The sequence below is a fragment of the Osmia bicornis genome, chromosome 14 (assembly GCF_907164935.1).
Source record: "Osmia bicornis bicornis chromosome 14, iOsmBic2.1, whole genome shotgun sequence".
NCBI lineage: Eukaryota > Metazoa > Arthropoda > Insecta > Hymenoptera > Megachilidae > Osmia > Osmia bicornis.
The window spans coordinates 2,297,662-2,320,950 of record NC_060229.1 but is presented as its reverse complement, the minus strand read 5'-3'; the positions used below and the strand labels follow the sequence as shown (position 1 = coordinate 2,320,950).

The window sequence follows — 23,289 nt, the reverse complement described above, 5'->3', positions numbered from 1 at the left end:
CTGTCCTCCCTCGAGGTTTCCATACAACCAGAACGCTCTTTCAGCTTGCTAACCAGTTCGCGTTCATGAAATGTTTTTTTCTTTTTTTCTTTTATCAAGTTGAATTTTTTGTTCATTATTTTCATACCATTTATTCATATTCATAGTATAATGTATACTTTACGTAAATTATCTACTTATCTAATTCCGTCGAATAAGCATCCCTTAATCTTTTCGACAAGATATTTTGTAAACCATTGCTTTAATTTATTTAAATTATACGTCATTTAATCTGGGATCAGTTCATTTATCCATAATCACTGATGGCACGTCTGTGATACGTTGACAGAGGACGTCTGGACATTAATAGCGTGTCCGGAAGGATCTTGATAAATTCGCCAGCTTGTTCTTAATTACCTCGTGTATCCCTCGTTATTAAATGCATATCAATTATCATTGAGTCGATCGGGTTATGTAAACGGTGAGAAGATGATGGGTTTCATCATCCAAATACATCTTGCTTCTATTGCACGGGGAAGGTATGTCATCTTCGCAGAACATACTTCTTAATTAGCCTAATGTTAGATCGTCATCATCCGAGACACGACTGTACATCAGATAATGTCATTTCGGTATGTTTTTTGACGATGGTATCCTCGTTAACGCAATGACATGTAATATACTTTTCCTTCAACCCGATGATCATTAGTTCGTTAAACTCGAGTGTTTGAATAATAAATTATAAAACGTGATATCCTCCTTGAGAGCAGAGATTGGAGATATTAATTATAGTCGAAGTAATCGGTTCAAAATTTTATTACAATCGCCTTAAATAGCGAAAGGGTTAATTTTTCAAATATTTTAACCCGGTACTTGGGGTACAACGTATAATTTTTATTCTGAAAGGGTTAAATATCCCATAACTTATGAAGGCAAATGTACATCGTCCACAGGAAAACAATTCCTCGGGAACGGGAGCAAAAAATGCTCGCGACTTGATTCACGGAATCAACGACTTAATGAATGAATCGCGTCGCGGAAACAAGCGGTGGAGCCTCTTTAAATCCGCAATCAGTTTCAGTTCTTTATTACCGTGTCCTTAGCGGGACAGCTATTAAGGATCTTTGATTTCCTTCACATACATATACAGGGTGGGCCATGCAATTGTTTCAGGTGATAACTTCGCTATTAAGTGCTATTAACTGCGCTATTCTTTTGCACAGATCGATTCCCTTGTTAGTCCTCTTCGAACCATTCATTTTCCTCCTTTGCCATTTTCTCATGAATGCGTTAATAACGGAGTTATCGCCTGAAACAGTTGTCTGGCCCACCCTGTATACTTTCACCGTGCTTTTGTCCCGTCGTGCGTTTACCGATCGAATCAGAGTGAAAGGGGGAGGTCGGAAGAGTTAAGGTAAAGGTAGAAGGGTTAAAAAAAAAAATCGGGACACGTCGGGTTTCGGGCTACCGTAAAAGCGAAGAGGAGAGAGAAAGAGCCTGAAAGAAGGCAGTAGATATCGTTGGCTGGTAGAAAAAGGAGGGCGTCGTGATAAAGTACGGCAAGAAGATAGGAGAGGATGTGCTCGAACCGAGGGATGGAGGGGGTGAGAGCATGGTCGCGCCGATCAGAGTTTCTTACGGTGCGGTGGGACAGAAAGATCCGCCGCAAAAAAGGACCGCCCTGGCTGCGTGGACGCGCAGAATCTGCAATTATATCGCAAAAAAGGAGCCGAGTGTCCGGGACAAACTGCTTCCTGGCCCGTAAACAATGCTGCCAAATAAGTCGGCGGGCATAAATCGTAGCCGTTCGCTGGTTCGCCGGGCTCCATTGCTGTTTGGCCGGCGTGCTCGTGCGAGAAGCTACCGAGCCGCGTCCCAATCGCACGATAAAAAGCCAATCGATCGCTAAACTCTTTATTCCACCGCTGAAAAGCTCGATGGGATGGAATCGGTAGGATGAGACCAGCTTGAAGGAGATTCGGATTTACGAGTTCGGATATCGCGATATAAAGTTTCTTATTGGTATACGCATCGGTCCGCGCCAGATGGATGTTGCTTGATATATCAGTTCTGTTTAATCGAACTCATAAGTAATTTTCTTGATCATCCTACCTGGAGAGGTGTATCGAATCATCGATTTTAATGAAACTCTTAAAAAATGTTGTATACTTCATTCTCTTTATAAATCGTTTCCCATATAGGGGAAGATACGCGAAAGTTTCTGAGTCGAGAATGATTTATATAAATTACTTCATTATTAGCGTTGTAAAAATTATCTTAGAATTTTTGAACGAAAATCATACATTTCAAAAAACGAAATGTTTTAATTGAGAGCTTGACTGATCGTAATGGACGTCGACGTGAACTTTTATTGGAGATCGATTTTCGTGTCTGGACAATTACTGGTCGATTCGCCGAATCGGGATGCAGACATAAAATTTTTATGAGCTCCGACCGTGGCGTTTAATGCCGATGATCAGACTTTGGAATACTTAATTCACGACGTTCAGATTTTTTGTTGCCTGTCTTCGGGAAGGATATAATTGGGTTTGTTGTTAGTCGAAGGATCTCCCGTAAGATTTATTCTACAAACAGAATAACGAAAGAGCGATTGAAATATTATATTATTTGGAAAGTCTTTTCATTTGCAGTTCAGGTATTCAAACCTTCGCTCATAATTTCTTCAGCAATTTCAATCTGCAATCTACCCCCGCGTTACTTTAAACTCCTTGCCATAATTCTCCGTATCTGCAGAAAATTTCTCGACTTCCCATGCTATCAGACACTCCGGAACACCAAAGGTTCCAGCAGAGGTCGAGGCCGACAACCAAATCCTATTAACTCCATCGAACTTTCGTCGATCATAAATTAACGTTTTATCCCCCGGTCCGATACCCGCGTTGCGCGCGAAACAGGCGTGAGATTATTTTAATGCTCGCTCGATTGAAATATACGTTCGATAGGTGATTCCTGTGGGAGGGTCTCGATAAAAGAGGAACCTAATTAATCTGAGTGTATCGCGAGAGTTCTGGTACCGCGAATTTCGAGGCGTAGACGTGGCCCTTTCGTCGGTAAATCTACCCGTTGGAAGCGGTGGTCGCGTTAACGCTTCGCTCGTAATTATAATGGCGCGGTTAATCTGATGGGATTAATTTTGTTCCCGAGGCCGAGCGAGCTCTTTCTCGATTATCAGGCGCCTGGTGCTCGCACCTGGTTAACGCGCTAATGAATTCTCAGCATCGCGTAATTATGGGTTAAAGCGCGAAATCTCGCGCGAACACTCCAACCTTTCTCGCCCTCGAGTCCTCTCTCTTCTCGTCACCCTTTTTCCACTCAACCCATGTGTGCGTGTGTATGTTACTCTCGTTCCTTCTTTTGTTCTCGCTGAGAAATAATTACACCACCATGGCAGCAGGCCGATATCCGGTTACGACTTGACACGAGCTCGTTCCTCTGTGCACGGGTTATCATAAATTATTGGCCAGCAGAAGGAATTCCTTTCTGCAATCGAACTTTACGATCGGGCTGCATCGTACCGCTTATTGAGACGCTGCTTTGGCAAACGTTAACAAGGATGCAACGAAACGAGCGGACCCCTCGGTCCGAGGCCCCCTGTTAAACGGTTTTTTGCAAGCGCAACCGACTAGGGGGTTAATTAAGGGTTCTTTTTCTAAGAGCGTTTTGTTTGGCGGCTAGTTCTCGTGGGTAGGATGAATTTCGAGATAAGAAAATGAATGTATTAAGAGTATTTTGTTTAAGAAAAATCGCTGTCAATCTGTAATCACATAATTTTCCAAACGATCCTTGCTCCGGGATGAGTTAATTCGAAATGGCAGAGTTTCTTTACAACCTCCTGTTGATCATTAGCTTATCGTCACAGATGGAAACGCGTCGTTAATCAGATAAGAGAGCCGAGAACAGGAAGGGTGTATCTTTGCAATATCTCATGAAAACCGGTCACGTACGATGCGGTGAAAAAAGGAGTCACGGATCCGCGAATCAACGGCTGATTTACGAAGGCGCGAATTAGCCTGTAATTGCCACTAAACGGATCGCGCGTTAATATATATCGAGCTGCCCTCTCTGCTGTACGACTTTATCGCGCGTAAATCGACCATTAACCGCGATTCCGTTCCACGCCCTCCCGTTACTTTTTAACGACCATCGCACGATGGAATCGAGAGAGATTACCCGACAAAATGACGTGTAACTGATTACAGTTCGATTTCTTCAGGCTTTCACCAACGGTGCCGCGTATTTGTAACTTTCATTCTTTAGTCCATTAATACCTAGTGTGTCTGTCATCAATTTTATGGTGAATGTTATTTTAGTAATTTTATTACCTATCGTCTGAAGCGTAATTGTATCATGAATTTTAAACGTGATTGATATATCTTGCTTCTGCGTAACATTACTTTTTGTATTGGATTCTTATTCATTTTATTCTACTCTTCGGATATTATAGTACTCCACTTCATCCCTGTCCTTATTTCTTTATTTTTAATTTCACCTATAAATCCATAAGATATCCAGGTTATTTTTTATCCAGCTACAGAATAATTTAACCATCTGCATTTTCAAAAATTTATTCCACTAGAGGTGTCTCCTTTCATCCCTTATTCCCCACGAGTTTCGCGGTGCTTCAGCCGACATAAAGAGTCAACTTTGTAACAGAACTGATCATAAAAGTGCCATTCCAGTATCCTACCTCTCGTATGGGCAACGGGCATAAATCTCCATCCGGATGAATGCAACCGGCAGGGCATAACCGCCTAACAGGGCCCCCATCAGAACAAAGTCTGCCCATTAAAATCCTTCTATCCTCGACAAAGTAGCTTTTGCGAGATCTCTCGCGGACATTGATGCTAGGCTCGCTAATAAAATGTTACAAATTCGTTGCACGGAGGGTAGTTTATGGCGCGTGTGAGGCCTTCATCGGATGAATCTAAAGGCCCTCGCTGGCTCTTTATAACCCCCGCGGGTTTTGTGGTCCGTGCATTAACGACTGTCCTTGGTACCAGGACAACGTGTGGGTTAAATCGATTTAATTCGCGCGAGATGAATCGAGATTCACGCCGGGTTAAGCTCTCGCTGGTTTTACGAGACGGAAATATACAGGGTGTCGTGGGATACCAGATGGAAGAATGAATTTCTTCTTCTAATATTTCAGAAGAAATTTATGAAAATATAGCTCTTGAAATAAGTAAACTTTTGTCCAAAAGGCTCATAAGTTTTAAAAAATTCTTAGAGATAGATGCTTTTTTTGGTTCTATGTATACTTGTAATAGTTACGACCCACCCTGTATATGGAAGTTCGAGGGGGGAGTTTCTTTGTGGATGTTCGAGGTTGTAAATCACAAGGTTGTGTAGGTTTCGTTTAGATGACCTTTTGCAACTGCCGGTGGCTTTCGAGGTATCAATTTTGTACTAAAATTGTTACAAAGTTGGTGGTCGATTTGAAGCTTTTAAGAGCTTGTCGTGGGTTCGTACACCGGAAGATATCGATGAATTATGTGGCTGTATTTTATCGATCAATAGGGAGAATTTTGTTGAAGCAAGTGAAGGATATTGTGCTGAGTATGTCTAATCGAAACTCTTCGTAATCAAATTAAACTTGTTATTATCAAATTAGAAATCCTCAGTGCTTATCCATTTCATCTGGAAACACTATATTTATTTTCTATAAAAAATCATGAGAAATTATTCGATCAGTTTCATCGTTTAAGGCTGTTTCATACCTACAGCAGAAGGATTTCACTCAGCCAGTATAGGGGTCATATATTTTGACAGTTATAGCGGTTCTTAACGATCAGGGATTAATTTTTATTGCGGCATCTTAAAACGATACCCCTAAGTCTGCACAAGGAAGAATCTCGAGCCGCTTTATACGCTCCCATAGAATACATCGTCAACGTTTTCACGTAACTTTTTATCCTCCGTTTTAATGATCGTCGATGAAAAGTGTACAGGGTGATTCTGAAATAAATGATAATTTTGTAAGACTGAGAAATAATATAGAATTTCGAAGCACGTGATATTAAGTTGTAGACATTCAGGGTTGATTTAAGAAAGTGTTCAGTGTTTTACCAGCAATGCAGTTAACTTTATACAATACACGTACATAATACTTTCGATAAGGGTTGATCGAAAGGGCAGGTGGTGTTTCCTCGTGAGAAAGTTCACGTAACGTCGTTCTTTTAGACGGAAAACATCTTCCTCGCAGGTGATGTGAAGTCTAGCTAACCTCCCCTTTATTTCACCAAGAAACGCAGCGAACCCTTAAGAAACCCCAATCTGGATCCTCCTTTCTCGCGAGGAATCCAGATTTCTGGAAATTCTATATCATACATCTCGTCAATGCAGCTTTGTCGTGTACGGAGTGACATGGGGTCCACGTACAGACGCCATTGTAGGGTTCCGAAAGGATTTCACCCTCGTTCTCTGGAAAATAGGGTTGGGAAGTTGAGCTCCTTGTTCTGGTTATTTGGAAATATTGATCCGTTGTTTGATCGCGATCGGTCTAAATATTGATCGCCTTTGATCGGATTTCTCAGACGTTTTAATTACCTGCTTTTGGAATAGGAATTGGTTTAGGAATTAAAGAATCTTATAAAATCTGGTAATTGGTTTCAAATTAATTAAGCTAGTTGGACGACTTTTAATTTAAAAATATTAATTATATTTTAATGCACGAAAGGGTTGAGGACTGACTACTCGTTTTACAACAGATTTTATTGAATTTACTGAACGTAATTTTTATAAAGTTCATTGTTGGCGATCGAACGTCGACGCGAGATAAATTTTTTTTACATTTTTACGGTCGAGGGACTCGTTTCGCTATCCCTTTCCGCCCCCGCGATTCTCGTCTAACGTAAACCCCCAATTTTCGCACAATGGAGCGTCTCGAGAGTCCTTATAAAAATTCCGGATACAATGAGCCTTTTGTCCACGGACTTATCCCATCCGTTCGATTGAACCGGACAATTTTTTTTTTCCTTTCCTCCGACGACCCCTGTACGGTGCACCGATTTCTCGTAAAACGTCCGAAAATCGGACACACTCGTGAAGAGGTTAAACCTTTTGTGCGGGAATCATCGTAGCAGCCATTCACCGGAACTTTTTTTCACCTTCTCCACGTACCCCGTTTTTGTGATACCGACTAGATAGAAAGGAATTCTATCTTTCTCGAGTTGAGATCAGATATTTTTCTTTTGGCGAAAAAATTTTCCGCTAACTTTTGATAAAAATTTATCAAAATTGTTAATCCTCGTCGTCTCTATGATTTATTCTAAATTTGATTAAAAAATTCATGACCCGCATCCTGATATCTCCCAGTGAGTCGGGTTAACCGATATTCCAATATCCATGGCATTCGAGGCATCCTCGCGATTGAAATTCCAACGACATCGCGTATCGTCTTCGGTTGGATCTTCAAATTGTAGCTCGAACGGGGAATCGGAAAAATTGACGATACTAGAAACCGATAGGGGAAACGGCTTTGTGGAAACGAGCGGGCCGACTACCCGCAACAGATCACAGACAGGAAATCGCGATAGCCACGGGTATAGGGAGCGCACCGCCAACTTTATAACATTTCACGAACCGGAAATGCAATATGGCCGGCGCACGTGGGCAGTCGCGTACAGGTCGTGATAGGGAAGGATCGAGGGCCAGCTACGAGCTAGCAGGCTTATAGCTTAAAATCGGCGACCGTGCTTTTCGCTTCTCTTCGTGAAATGAATAAAAGATGCTGAGAGAGTAGCATCGCTTACTCATTAACGCTCTCAGACCTTGGCGAGCTAGTAGGGGATGGAATTTAAGCGGGAACGTGTGAGAGAGGTCGGGATAAGGGGAGACACGTGGGCGACCCGATGCTTCGGTGCATAATACGAATGCATAATTTCTTCTGGTGTCTTGCTGCAACGGAGCCCCTATAAAGAGACCGTTTAACGTAATGAAGCTTAATGAAAGACTGTTTCTCTTCGAGATGCTAAACAGTTTGCAGGAATCGAGGAGCTGATGGTAGAGTGTAGATAGGTAATTTAGTAAAGAGAGAATTGGAGAAATAGTATGTTTCGTTTGTGTTATTTAGGATATTATGCAATTATAGATGATACAAAGAAGTAAGACTTTTTTTCTTTTAATGTCCTTTAAATAGCTTGTGAAGAATTAAAATATTTTATACATTATTATATTTACAAACAGTTACTTTGGATCTCGTTCACCCAAAGTAGCTCACCAAACGCAACTATGTTGTTATTATATGTAATTTTCTTAATGACTTCCAAGTAGTGCGACTCCATTCGGAAGATCGAGATAAATTATAGTCTCTTGTGGAGGCGATAGAAAGCACGATAAGAAACCGAGTCCATTGTCACTGTTTGTATGCTTGAATACGTTTTCGAAGCGAGACGCAAGGTCCAAATGTGACGTCGATCGATAAGGACACGTCAATATGCGAAGCAAAGGTTCGAAAGTGTCCCTTTTGTCCAATGGTCGACCTAAAAGAACTCGAATCGAGGACTGAATATCAGCGAAAACGCTTCTGCCCGGGGTCCATTAAATACACAAGATCTTATCCCTTCTACTGTTTTTTACCAGAGTGTATTCTCTCTGACGATTTCATCGAATCTACCGTATCGGATATTGAGGTTGATGTCAGAAGCTCTTAAACATGATCCTATCAGTATGCTCTCTTTACATATAAAAAGAAGTATAAAATAAGAAAATGAAAACACGATGCCATCAAAGTGTGCTTCATTGTTTTTTGTAATTGACCATCAGCCATTTTCTGTTTATGTTATCTAATTGTATCTTTCTAAATGTCAAACAAACGGTACCTAACGGAGAACGTTAAATAAACGAAAGAAGGAGGTTGAAAGTGATCCGGAAGGCAGCAGTCGCAAACGAGCTAACGAGAAAAACAGAGGAAGAGGATGAAGCGCGTAAAAGCGAGGCTCGAGTGTCGCCGAAAGGGCATAAATCCCCGTTTACAATGCTGGCCCTAAGGGCACACGTGTTCGCGCGAGTGAAGTTTGCCGCGCGGATGAATGAAACTCTTTGACGAACACGTTCTACTCCCTTGGCAGGCCTTTGCTCGGCTTCCCGTTCTGTTATCGCGTTGCTGTCAGTTGCCATCGTTGGTGTTCCATGTTGTAACCATCGTTGGACTTGCTACTAGACTGTGGGTCCAGTAGAAAGAAAACTAGCACATCTACTTCTTTCTCGTTAATTTTTTTCTCTATAATTCAGTTTCTTATGGAGGATGTAAATTGTTAGATGGTTTGCTGAAATGGTTTCATTAAATTCAAGCACCATCAATTTCGTTTCTTAAAATCAACTTCATAACTCTTCTGTCCAAATGACTTCGGGACATTGTGAGAAATTGATCGGACCTCTGGATGTATTTAAACGAAGCCCAGTGTGGGCGAACTACTTAACCAGGACAGCTTCTGTATTTCCTGGACGCAGTCGCATCCTACCTTCCACGGTTTAAAGAATAACGATGCGGACCGATCTTGTTCGAGAGCTATCTTAGATATCTCACTTCGTCTTCGCGTACGTTCGAGTAAGCAACGGCAAAAGTCGCGTGGGTGTACGAACGAGTATCGAGTAGCTGGTCACGGTCGTTTATTCCGCGTTACTAGGCACACTGCATTAAGAGTAGTTTAATAAATTCACGAGTGGACGACGCGCGACAGCCCCGGCTCTTCGCTTGAATTACGAGCGTATTTCGATTCGTTTCTGTAACCGGAAGCTGCCACGAGACACGGCTGTACGGCTCAATCGAACACCGTTCAGCTTCCTTCGGGAAAATTAATGACGCGAGATGGTATTTTATTTTTTCGATTACGTGAAAGTTCTTTGAATAAGAAGAGAACTTGAGTTTCTGTCCAGCAAAGTAATTTAAAATTATTTCAAAGTACCACTTTGAGAATATGAAATATTGTTCCCTGTATAATCTATGTTTACTAATTCAATGTATTCAAAATTCAATTCTAAGAAAATGGTGAGCGCAGTATGTGGTCTAATGCACTAATCATTACCAGCAACATCCTTCAAACTCTCTGAAGAAGATAAAGAACCAATTTAGCCCTGAATTTAAACGAATATCGTATAGAAAAATTCGAACCTATTATTAACAATTTAACAACCGCGTGATTAACACGATACGTGAATCCTCTCCTCGAAGTCAATATTTCGAGGTCGGCTTTCCAAACAGCAGGTGATATCTCGGTGATAGTTAGTGAAAAAAGAGAAGAAGGTAGCTCTTGATGCGAGGGGTCGAGGTTAAAGAAAGCCTGGCCATCTTCACGTCCATCAAACGCATATCGAATCACAAGGGAGAACGATGAGGATCCATTGTTGCTGAACCTTTGGGAGGACCTTTTTTTTTTGTTGCACTCGAAGAACAAACGTAGCCTCGATTATTCGTTAAATGGATCCTTCCAAGTGGATGATACTTCGATCGAAAGAAAATGTTTATTATCTTTGGCGATGAAGGAGGCAAAGAGTAACGTGGCAATGTCATTAAGTGGATCAGGAGATCTCAATTAGAAGCCCTTGGATTTTTTCAGACTATCAGCTGGAAAATCCTGTGATACTCGAGTAGACTTTTCATTTTATTACTTTTGGGCGAGAAATCTGGAGACACATGCCTGGGGCGGGAAACAGATGTCGAGGTGGTAATTAGGGTTAAACGAAACATTCCGCTCGATATTGCTAGACTGAGTTATTTTTAAAGACGAGGACATTTTTTAAATTACTCGATCGGAGGATCAAGGATCTTAATTAAGGATCGTAGGACCTTAATTAACAAATACACCCTTGTTTTAATGAAAAGGGAAAGAATGAGAGCCACAGTCGGTAAAACTTGGTTTCCATTGAAAATATCATCACGACTAAGGGAAAAAGATAATAATCATGAATGACGTAGTTGAAACAGCACTGTGCGTATTAATTTGCACACGCTTGGTGGCGCGTACGATGATTCACATCGGTTCTTTGACGGTCGCCGTTCATGTCCCTCACAGAAAGATTCGCGGCTCCGCGATCCCTCAATCGATTCTTCAATAATGAAATTCCACGATGACGTTATCGTGTAGGAAATGAGTTACGTGATTGTCATACGTCCTGCGAGTACTATGGCGAGATGTCGAACGTCCTTTCGAGGTTGCTGCTGCTGCTGCTGCCTATTGTAAGTTATCCAGACACGAAGTGCTTGGGAATAAGATTCGTGATGGAATTCATCGCGACTGTCATTGTTCGAAAGGTTTTGATGGGGAAGACAATGACGAAGGGATGGAAGTTCTGTCCAGTGGTTCTCTTCATTTTTTAAATGGAATTACATTTCCATAAATTCTATATTCCAGATGATTTCAACGACGGTCAGACTATTTATTCCCAAAAATATAAACCATCGTAAAGGGGGGAACGAAATCAAGCTACTTTTTCATTCCAATCCTTCTATTACCACAGATTGTCGTTTATCGATTCAATCTCGAATATTTTTCGATCAGATATGAATAATCCCAGTCAGACGTCTCTTCCATCATTCCTTCCTTCCATATTTTCATACAAGGTAACCACCGTTGAAACGCATAATTGCGTAACTTGCAAGGATATTCGTAAATCCCGAACGTCCCTTATAAATAGAAACGTCAAGATCTTAGGGAATGTTGTGGGGACGGTGGAAGGTAAAAGGGAGGCGCGTAACTGCCCCTTCTGTCCACGCGGTGGAAGGGAAACGAAGAAGAAGTCGGCGAAGTAAGGGCGAACGAAGGTAGAAAGAAGGGCCAACGGCGAAGATATTTCATCACGCGACATCTGCATATTCCTATATCAAGCCAGTGGCGAGTCGAAAACGAAAGAAAACGGCGCACACGTCGAAGCACACAGTGTTCGAGGGGGCGGAGAGGGGCATAAAGTATCCATGGAACGATCGTAAAGCATGTGATATCATCTTCGTGGCCGACCGCCAGTTGGGGGCTTTGTCTCTTTGTGAGTTGTGTCGTTGCATTGTCTTCCGGCCGTTCTTTATGGGCCCCGAATCTTCGGTTGTGCGCCAATAGCGCAAGAAATCGAAGGGCAGCCAAGACAGAAGAGTGTGCGCTTCTTTCTTCTCTTCAAGAAATCACGTGGACCAACCTGACCGCAGGATTGCTATCATAATTCATCGATCTCCTATGATTTTCAATAATACATACGGATCCGTGTTTCGTCGAACGAATTGAAGATTTTTCGTACTGGAAACCTACTTCCTGTCCATTAATTCGCGACTCCGAATCCGGAGTGAGCTCAAGCGGAGGCTGCACCGCATATCGGGGAACGACATCACGGAAATTCGCATTTCAAGCGAAAATTATGCGCTCTCGAAAAAATCCTTGCTTCGGTGTCGCGTTTGATCGGCGGCACATTTGAAAGTTAAATTCAACCGAGCAGGACGAGAGAGAGAAAGAGTTCCTTGCCATTCTGGTACGCGCGTGGTCAACACGTTGCATCGAGCCTGGCCGCTACCATTCCTACGTTTCCATCAATCCGGCTTGACATGCAAATAATTCGTGGAAAAAATCGACCGACCATGCGTCCAGGACGTTACAATTAATCACGTGACCGTGGCGGAGCCACAACACCGTCGTCCGGCTACCGAAGTCACAATTTGTTATGGCTGACAGGGTCCACGGTCCCCTGAGCGCATCGACAATGCACGCTTTTTCTTCGCTCGACCGTCGACGATCCTTCGATCCACTTCAGAAGACGCGTCTTCCCTTCGAGAGTTGATTTTCAAAGATCTCGCTGAATTCCCAAGGGACCGCCGATGCACTGGCGTGCAACACGAGATATTCCGGATCGCGATTTCTCCGCTTTCGAGGCTCTCGATTGGCGTATTTGTTCGGATGATTTCAAATTTTAAAGAACCCGATGATTTACACCGGTTTGGATTAATATTTGAATAACTCTTTCCCTACTATAACCGTCCAACGAGAAGTGTGCACGTTTCTGGAAGAAATAAAACCTTGGAACCATCGAGCGAACCATGAACACGAACCACGTGGCAATAACCAGGATACAATAAGCCAGAGTTACAATCTATAAACTGGTAAATTTTCCCGTGCATCCAGGCGATCCTGTTCTCCTAGGCAGCGCGAGATGCGAGAGCAACGCGGCGGTGCATACATGTGCATCGGTGTGCATCACACAGGTATGCAACATTGACCCGGACATGGCCCTTGCTTGCTACCGTGTAACGTGCCTCGTATATGCATACGTGGGTTCGAATACGTTCTCGTGCGGGTTCGTCGAATAAAAAATAAAAAAAAGAAAACAAAAAAATAAGAGAGGAAAGAAGAAGAAAATAAAAAGTTGCCCGCTATACATCTATAAGCATACCATGGCGAGAGCGGGTCCTGTATGGCCACGATAAAGTTCCGTGTTCTCCGAGGAGGCTTCGTCTGGAACAGTTGCAGATATACGATCACGAAAGCCTCCTCGCCACCGTACGCTTTCTCGGAATATTGCGCCGAGTATATCGCATCGGACGATTGTTTCTGACCGCATTAAGATCCACGCGATATTTGCCGGAGTGAAATATTCGCGTGGGTGGCTTTATAGAAATATTTCGTCCCCCCTCGCACACGAGAGGAGGCAGCTGACACCGTAATCTGAAATGCGCGGTTTGATTACACGACGCGTTTTATCGGTTTCTTCGCTGGGGAGAAAGGTATGCTCATTGTGTCGAGGAGGATGTTGGAAAAATCGAGGACACTTTTAAAGAATAAGATAAAAAAAAAATATTTCTTGTTTCGATCACTTCCGACGAATCATCGAGTGCACAATGATTTTTCTCGTTTCTTTAAAATTCCTGCAAATTCTATTCGTAGAAACTCGTGATTTTCCTTCGTCTTGGATCCATTAATCACCCCCCGGGTCAATATCAATAATTTAAATATTGACTGAACCCCCCGCGTACGGCGGGTACGCGGAATGAATACGTACGTGCGTGGCAACGGAACAACCTGGAAGGTTTACCGATCAAGATTAATGCATTTATATGCATCGATAGCACGATCGGCGCCTTAGAGCGTTGCACGCTGTGCGTGAATGCACGCAGGGATGAAGATAAATATTTGTACTGACGAGTCAAAACTCGCGGTTACCGCAATCAGACGTCTATTAGTTTGCGATGACTCGAAACGATCCTTGCCTAACTTATCTCTCTCCCTTTCTATCCCTCTGTTTTCACCCTTCGCTTCCGATGCTTTTCCCCCGATGAATCGGTTGCAAAGCAAGCAGACTCATTCAAATGTAAATCACTGTCACCTACGAGGGTCCGTGGAATATCGTGTCGATCTTTCACGATCGATCCCTCACCCTGCATGCAAACGAGAACGGTGTTTATACTGTTTCCAGAGGGATAAAAACGGGGAGACGAATCGTTGATCCACGTGGCGACGTTTCTCTTTGTTCACTTGTGCGAATCCGGTAGATCTGGTTCTTGATCTGTCATGGATCCTTGATACCATAAGAATTTTAGAATTAAAGAATCGAAGGTATAGACTGGGACAATAATTTCATTTCATCTTGAAATTTTAAATAAGATGCTTCTACTTTTGATCATCAGTGTACCTGTCTCATTAGGATTTTATAATGCACCTTCAGGTGTCATAAATGCATAAACATCCCCGATCAACATCAATCAATAATCTAAAGGATATTCAAAGTTTCATTGTAGCTCGTCAATTTTTACTTTCATACACGTTGCATTATTTAGTTAATGAATATTCAGAGAGTAAATGTGGAGTATCATTGACTGTCTCTTAGGCTTCAGCTATCCGATTCGAATTGATTATAGGTACAAATAAAAGAGTTATCCCGTGTCTTCTTCCCACGGCTCGTATAATATTGATAGATGAGCTGCAGCCATCTCGATGCTACGAAAAAGGGGGATCTAACGTTCGAATTTATCAAAATCATTTTGATACCTACTCGGCACAGCATGACGTCACACGTCACAGCAGTATTCCGGCTGATCCGTCATTAAGAAATTTGCATACGCCAATCAGTCAGTGGCGGAAGGATTAGGATACGGTTTTCCTTTTTTTCTGAAAAAGGATTTACATATTTCCTTACCATCCTTCTTCGGGCACCCTTTTGTAACGAGCAAGGAGTAAATGTTTGAACATAGAATCCTTTCAGGAAGGTGCAAATAATTTTTTTCAATTTTTTCTTCGCGAAGAATGAATTAGATTAGGGAAAATTTTAAGTAACTTCGAAATATCGAAATATTTATTTGAAAAGTTATCTATATAATTAATTCTTTGCGAATGCATCTTAATAACAAAGTGATCGATGAAATCCGTACGCTAGTCATGCGAAATTCCTTCGGGTTGCATCTATGTATGCCGGTGCACGTTTCATGAGAAATAAGCTTCGTGATCACCTATGGTGCCCTTCTTCCCATGTAATCACGATGTCACGTCATCAGATGAGGCACGAGGCTTGGCTGAAGGAAAAAAATGTTCACGCGAACGGACTGTTAGGCTGCTCTCGGTAACCAGAGAGATACCAAAAGAAACTGGCCTCAAACTGCCTGTTCACTTTTGCCTTATTATTAAATGTCGAGTTTCATAGCCGTGGAAAGCATGGTTGTCACGCGTTTTAACGAATCATACGCCTTTCCCTTTAGGGGAAAAAATTTTCGAACAATTTCTGCCATGGGATAAGCGTAATTTATTAAACGCTTTGATTAAAATTGAATTTAGAGAATTTAAAATAAATTCTTAGATGAAAACCTAACTCGTGTTGCGAAAATCAAACAAATGCATCGATTTGATGAAAACCTTGTTAGAACGTATCCGCAGATTCGTGGCGCCTGGTCGCCGCTCGACACGGTTGTAATCGAATTGTAAACACACGACAAAACGAGCAATTCGCACGGCATCCGTCCGTGGCTCGTCGTGTCTCGACGTTCTATAAATATTTACGCGATTTCATTCATTCGTGCCGCGTCGAAGAGGGAGCCGCGTGTGAATGCACTCGGTTCTCGCGGTGCATCGTTGCGACTGCACCGACGAACCCACGCGACGGGAAGTAATGTCGTTTTGTTAAGCGACGTGTGCCGACCGTTTCGGTTCTCTCGTTGGCGAGCAGAAGAAATAGTCTAGCTCGTATTCGAGTCACGAAAACCGGCTATTCGTTCATCGACAAGCAGCGAGCTCGTCTGATGAATGAAGGTAAACCGTCCATAAGTTTCAGTCTTACGTTTAAATTAATATTATATCGAATACCCTTATTATTAGAATTTCAAATATTGTCATCACTTTTCATGATACCTGTGCTTGACTTCCAACCGTCGCACAAAATTATACGTAACTTTAATATTTCTATTTTCGAGGCGCATCTGTCTTCATCCCGTAGAAAATTACCTCGAGCTCGCATCTTCATTCGCGTCCAATCAATTCTAGCAGGGACGTTCGTTGACAAACGTCTGCACGATGGCGAACTTTCCCATCGGGTTCGTTCACCTCGATGTCCTTCGCGTCGTTTAATCAACGACGGTCGTTTGCATGAACCTACGAAAAGACAGGAAGCTCGTTTAAAGGAGCTCGCGAGAGAGACGCGCGGGGGTTGAACGCCACGTGATGACCGCGAGCTACGCCATAAGATATTACGGGATAGATCATCTCCACCGGCACGCCGTCATTATTTCAGCTGACCTCTGCAACCTGAACGCGATCCTTTCTGCATGAGAAAAGTACGTAATTTACGGGTCTCGCGTTTCTCCAACCACCACGGGGATTTACTGCGTTGGGTGCCCGGAGGTCACCCTAGCGGGGGTTCCCCTGCCACGAACACACTTTTCTGACCCCCTTTCCTCTCGGCCGCCCTCTTATTTTCAACGAGCCTTCGAAAGCGAGAGTCCAGCTTCCAAGAGGCCACGTTAGTACCAACCGCGTGTCACGTTCTCGCGGATTATCGCTGTGGGAGATTATCACCTGCGCCGGTAATTTCCTGCCGCAAATTATCAGGGTATTACCGAGGGCTGTAATTGCTGGTCTGCGCGCCTCGTTCCCTATCAGCCTGTCTCCTCTGCGTCTGTATTAGTAAATTGATCGTTACCGTTCAAACGATCTGCACGGGATACGTGGTTGCTCTTCCATGGGGGCATTTTGTAAAATCCTGCTACCGAACGTGTCTCGTAGACCGCTTTATTCGAGGAGATGCATGGGGCTAAGCTATGCAACGTGGAAATGATCATTCGCTCGTCTACTCGATGACGAGGGCTTGATAGACCGTTTAGGATTATAATGTGATTAATCCATTCTGCTATGATTTTTTCGGTAGTTGCGTTAGTCAGAGTTAATCATTTATTGCTTGAATTTTAAAGCAATTTGATACATTTGAATTGTAAATTTCTGGCTTATTTTATTGAAAGCATAATTTCTTTGGCAACCACCATTAAATTCTGATGGTCCTAAAAAATGACCCACCGAACCTTATCGTAACCGTACAATCGAATCGTCATTTTTCTCACCCAAATTCCACTCATTGCCACCTGAAGGCACCCAACCCCGGACCCAACGGTGTCCACCACGGGGACGTTCCTGGAGATTCCCGTTGGGTCAGGCAAAAATTCAGACCGCGTAATCATTCGCGAGGATCACCGGAGTCGAGAAGCATAACGCGAGAATGCTGTAGCGGTGCGTTCTCCTGTAAAGGGGTTGAGACCGTTCCCCAGAGGGCCCGGTGTGCCCCACCATAAGCGAAGAGGCAAGCGGTATAAGACCAATGGAAAAAGAGTAGAAGGAGAAGGGTGACGGAGGCCTTAGCCGGCAGGTGGCCCCGACTCATGGGGCCCCCGTCCATGGCTTTTGCGAGGATGAGAATCTCGACGGACACGCGCGCGCCACAAGATGGAAACGTAGATTACGCGAATCTTCTCTTCGCCCTCTGCTCTTCCTCGTTGCCCATCTTCGTCTTCGTCTCGTGTCTTCTTGCCTCGAACCAGGATATGAACTGCTCGAAAAGCAAACTGATCAACTATATTTTTATTTATAATAGGCTTACTTTATCATATTCTGACATCGCTCGTAATTTTATTTGCAGAAGATATTCACGTAGATGAAAAATAATGTTCTTAACGTTAATTTTTTTTATTTTTTATTTTATGCAGTTGATCAATTTGGCTTCCGAGCAGCTCGTACCTTCTCCTCTTTCAACGCGTCCCTCTTCCATCACCGATGCTCTCCTCTTTCCCTTTTCTGCTTCTGTTAATCTTAGTCCGCGTATCTTCTCGGCTTACAAGCGAAGGACCACGGTGTCCGGAGGACTTTATTTATTAAGACTTGCATTACAAATTGGGAGGCGTAAGAAGATATCATTGAAAAAATGTCAGGATCCGTATACCGCGCCGGTCCAAACACACCACGATAAAATCGTCGGTTTTTTTCGGAGGATCACCGGTACCTTTTTCTCTACTCATTTTTCTTCCGTTCCGTTCGCGAAACTCGCGGGTTACACGCGTTGCACCGGTGAATTTCAGTTCGCGTGCGCTTGATCGTCGTACGACATGTTACCCAAGGCTATTTATTAACTCGGGAATTACGCGTAGGAAGAGATCGTTATTTTTCCATTATATCTTCGTGGAAAAAGAAAAAAAGGAAACATGGGAACGCTCGATGGTTGGGAAACGGATTGCGAAACTTGAAATTTTTGTACATTCGCGTTTGAAAGGTCGAAGAATCAGTTGAAACGTCGATCAACGATCCGTGTGAGATCTCTTTCGCTCGTGAAATATACAAGGGTTTGTTGTAGGATAATACGCATTTCCGTCGCTGACAGCGGCAATGACACTTATTATTGCCAATTGGATAAAGTGTCGGCGCGGGTAGTTTGACGAGACAGCGTCTAGACGTGAATGACATCTTCAATTTCGCTTGCTCTTTCACTACGTCGTTTAAGAATAATACGATCCTACGTGACGTGCCATCCGTACGGTTCGATGTGTTTATTTCGATCCGATCCTGCGAGGAATATCGTGTCAGCCTCGTGAAAGGAGGAAAGATAGATAACGTGACGCGATCTTGCATGAGAACTTGAATGTTACCTCATCGTTGTTGGACGACGTTTGATCTATTACCCAACTCGGAATTTATTTGAAAATTAATCTGTTTCTATCTTATGTATTTGTGTACCAATACGTCGGCTTGATCGTTTATACAATTCTCTTACGGTTTCGTCTCTTTTCCTCGTCTTTCAATCCAACCGAAGATCGTCTGTTTGACGCGTAAGGATGATCCCAATTAAACGGGTTTATCCGAATCGACGGGGGGCCATAACCGGTGCACCAAGGGACAACGGTGTATCTGAATAAGAAATCAGGATAGGGTGATTGGCTCGCGGTGTCGTGAGAAAGGACACACGTCCGGAGGACTTATGAATATCCTCGAAGGTTCCTTCAGGGTGTGAAACTCCTCGTCCGACAATCGTTTCAGCCACCTCAGTTCAAGCCTCGTCAAACACCAGGGGTTGTTGTCCGTTCCTCGTTGCGTAATGCATTCGTTGCATTACCTTGCATTCTGACGAGTAAAAAAGTTGCAGGTTTGTGCGGTCAGGTGTTCGTGAATGCAGAAACATTATCACGAAAAAAGGGGTTGTCGAACCTTGAAAGAGTTTCGAGTATTTTGTTTTGCTATGTTCAAGAGATTTTTTCCAATTGTAATTTTAGAATTTTAAAATCTTGGAGTGTTATTCTTAATTTTCTTATAATTTGAACGATTACGGTATCGATCAGGCTTGAAGCAATGACTGGCAAAAAGCAGAGTGTTTCGAATCCTTTTCCCGAGCGTTGTTAGCGACTATCGTTCGAGATGGTAAAAGAGGGTTGGAAAAGGAACGGCACGGTGTAGGTTGAATTGATGAGCAAAAACCAACGAAATCATGAGCGATTGGCCGGGTTGGAGCGGCAGCACGCATCTCCTTGCTTCCTTTAGCCGGTGCTGCCTGGCAAAGCAATTTTTTCTCGGTGTCGTCGACGCCGCCAGTCGTTAGCTGCTTTTTCCGAACTAATCCCAACGGGTATCCCCTCCAGCCTTCCTGCGGCTGTATTATAATGAGGTGTGGATTGTAAATGAAGCTTAATGACGCCGACGCCGCAACGTCATTTTTCAGCGTTTCGCTGTAAAGCCGGGGGAAAAAGGTGTCCCCGACAGAGACGAGCTTCGCTATCGCAATTAATATTACGGATAGGTTTATTTGTTTAACCCTTTGTATCGTACATCGAACACATTTTCGTACTCGATTTAAGGGAAAAATAGATAAAACATGGAGCAGTTAATATTGTTTTTTCAAGAATAAAGTAATTTGCGATTTGAGTTGGGAAATAAATAAATAGTAAAATAAAACGAGATTCTAATGAAGTCGATATTTTTTACCAGCTCGTGCATACGACGTTTTTGGTGAAAGGAAATATAGTCGATGTGTTCACGTCCGTTACACTTGTTGAAAAAAAAAAAAAAAATGTAAAAAACAGAGGCGGTAAATAGCAGCCAGCTGGTTCAATTGGGGTTGAAACGATTTGAATACGCGAATCATTTATCAAACGTGAAATTACCTGGACGAAACTCGTTCTTCGAGTGGGGTAATCTTCTTTCACGGAACACGTGACAATTCTCACTTCACAAACGTGTTGTGACCAGTGTGTAAAATATAAGAATGGAGTTTTTTGGGGGAGACACTTTGTTATTTTATTTGAATAATTTAACGTTTAACCTTTGCTCTTTCTTTTCATCCGAACTTTATACAGAAAGAGACGCATTTTTTATTTAATTCTAAATCCAAAGGGGCAAAAGAAGTATGGTATTTTATAAAAGTTAAATTTCATTCACCTTAACAATGATAAAATAGATTATTCTCTTCTCGTTGATCATTTATTTTCTTCTCGCTGACAGAGAAACAAGCAAAGTACATTCGCTCAATAACAGCTCAACCCTTTGAGCGATTCTGAATCCGTTACACTTGCTGTTGGTGGTAACACGAAAAGAAAACAAAAAAAAACGAACTCCGGTTGTCAGTCTGTGTACCACTTGGGGCGAGATGAAGCAAGGGGAGCTCGCTTCCGGACCAGTTTTCGAATCGCCTTGTTATGAAGTGTCGCCACTTAAGTATCGCATTTGTATACGAATTGCTCGCTTGCGGTTCTGGATCGAGCACCCTCCCTGCACGTTCTATCTTTCAAGCTCGGGCTATATTATATCGTCGTTTAGGTTGACACGCGAAATAGGGGAGGCTGTCGTTTTTAAGGAGAAACGGAAACGAAAGAAAGGAAGAACGAATCGTTTCAATTTTTCATGGAACGCATAAGAAGAATTTTGTCCGACTATAATCGTTAGAGATAATCGTTGCGTTGATCATGAAAGTCGTTTAATTTGCCGGAACGTTTATCAATCGGGTAGATTCTAGCGATGGCGTTGAACGTATCTTGAACCATCATTAGTTCAATTAACACTCGGTGGCAAAGAAATTTTTTTAACCCTTTGACTACTTAATACTTCAGACTTAAACGTGTGTGTGCACGAAATAAAAATTAAGGCAATAATACTTATCATTTTTTGTTTTTATTTCATTTCATTTTTTTTTTTCAAAGGGTTAAATATACTCAAATATTTTTGGTGAATTCTTGAGTGTTTATGTACTCTGAAAAATCGATATTTTCGATATCGATACCATCACTAATCATATACGAGACGAAATTTGTTCCGAGTTTCAATTCGAAGATCGAGCACCTGCACGAATGATGTTGTCCTCCCGAATTCCGTAATATCAGAGCAGCCTGGGAAAAATTTATTTCGGCGGTTTGCTTGTCCTGTTGAAAGGAGGCAGATACGGTTTTTGCCCCGAACCACGATTCATCGGTGAGCAAGCTATCGATTTACAATGAGCGATCGCTGAAAGTTGGTCCCGGTAAAAACTAGTATTGGATTAACGCGCACAGGGGGGATCCGTGGGTTTTTCGGTAAAACCAGTCGTCTCGCAAAGAAGAGATTGAAGTTTATGAAGATGTTTGGATCTTGTAGACACATGTCACGGTGTCTTGATTTTTGCGCTTTTCGACGTAAAAATCTTATTCGTGAAATTCTCGTTCAATTGCATTCAAGAGTTACCAATAATTTTTATAAGTTTTCAATATTTCAATAAATTATATATTTTACTTTAGAAAAAGAATTCTCCTGTAACAGTACTAAATACTTGATACAATTTAAAGAAGACAATTTCGATCTCTTCCGGGGATCATTTCAAAAGACCACCGATCTCGGTCTTGTTAAAGTCTTCATCACCAGCTCGTCGAATCTTTCCCGTATCAATAGCGGTCTAAATGGGAAAATAAACAAAGCCATCTCGTTAGAGGGAGTTGCTTTTATCCTTCCGTAGGATGCACGTTGTTATACCGTGAAATGGAGCCTCGCTGTTGAATTTCAGTCCACCTCTATTCTTCCTCGAGGCTCCATCACGTTCGTGATAAGTGGCTGCCGTTTTCACCGTGGGCGCCACAACTGTTCGCTTTCCTTTTTACCAAAACTTCATTTGTACAAGTCATTAAAGACCTACCAGGTTAAACCAAGGGATCGACCCTTGGGAATCATCTCGTGATCCTTTCTCTTGTTTTGATTTAGGAAGAAACCTGTGGGAGGTGAATGGTGTGTTTTTGATTTAAAAAGGATTAAATTCTCGCCTCTTGAAGAGGGTGTCGATGAAATGGAAAATTTTTAATTAGACGGTCGCAGGTCATGGCTTGAATTTGGATTAGGGTTTATAAAAGATGTAGCATGAAAATGAGAAGAGCTACGAAATAAAAATGAAAGAGTTTCCTCTTTTCTTTTAAGAGGGTCAGTGGGTTACAGAATCGTGATTCGAAGGTCCACCCTGTACAGTATCCTCGAGGAGACAAAAATTTCAGTCCCTTTCGAAAGCCGAAAATTTACCGTGTATTTTAACGTCGTCGCGACTTTCTCCTTCCCCTGCGTCGGCCTTTCTGCCGTTGAATCACGAGCTCTTTTTTGCCAAAGCTGCCGCATCACGTATGCATAGTATGTTATCGTACAATGCGACTGCAAATGCATTTATCGGCTGTGTGCCGAATGCACCGGCCAGCCGAGCCAACGCGTATATCTTCGCGGGCATCTCAGCTCTCGGGGAATTCCGAATAATTTGCTTCGGTTCTTGGCAAGGATTTAGGCCCCATAATACCGGGTGTCTTCGTCGTCACCGGTGAATCTCGCCGTGGGTATTTGTCGCGATAAAACACGCGAGTAC

The 23,289-nt window shown here is 42.6% G+C and overlaps 1 long non-coding RNA gene across 4 annotated transcripts in view; it reads left to right on the top strand.

The window, feature by feature from the left end:
- The window catches only part of LOC114872567, a 302,088-nt gene that overhangs the window by 2,417 nt on the left and 276,382 nt on the right, over nucleotides 1-23,289 (top strand). The window lies entirely within an intron of this gene.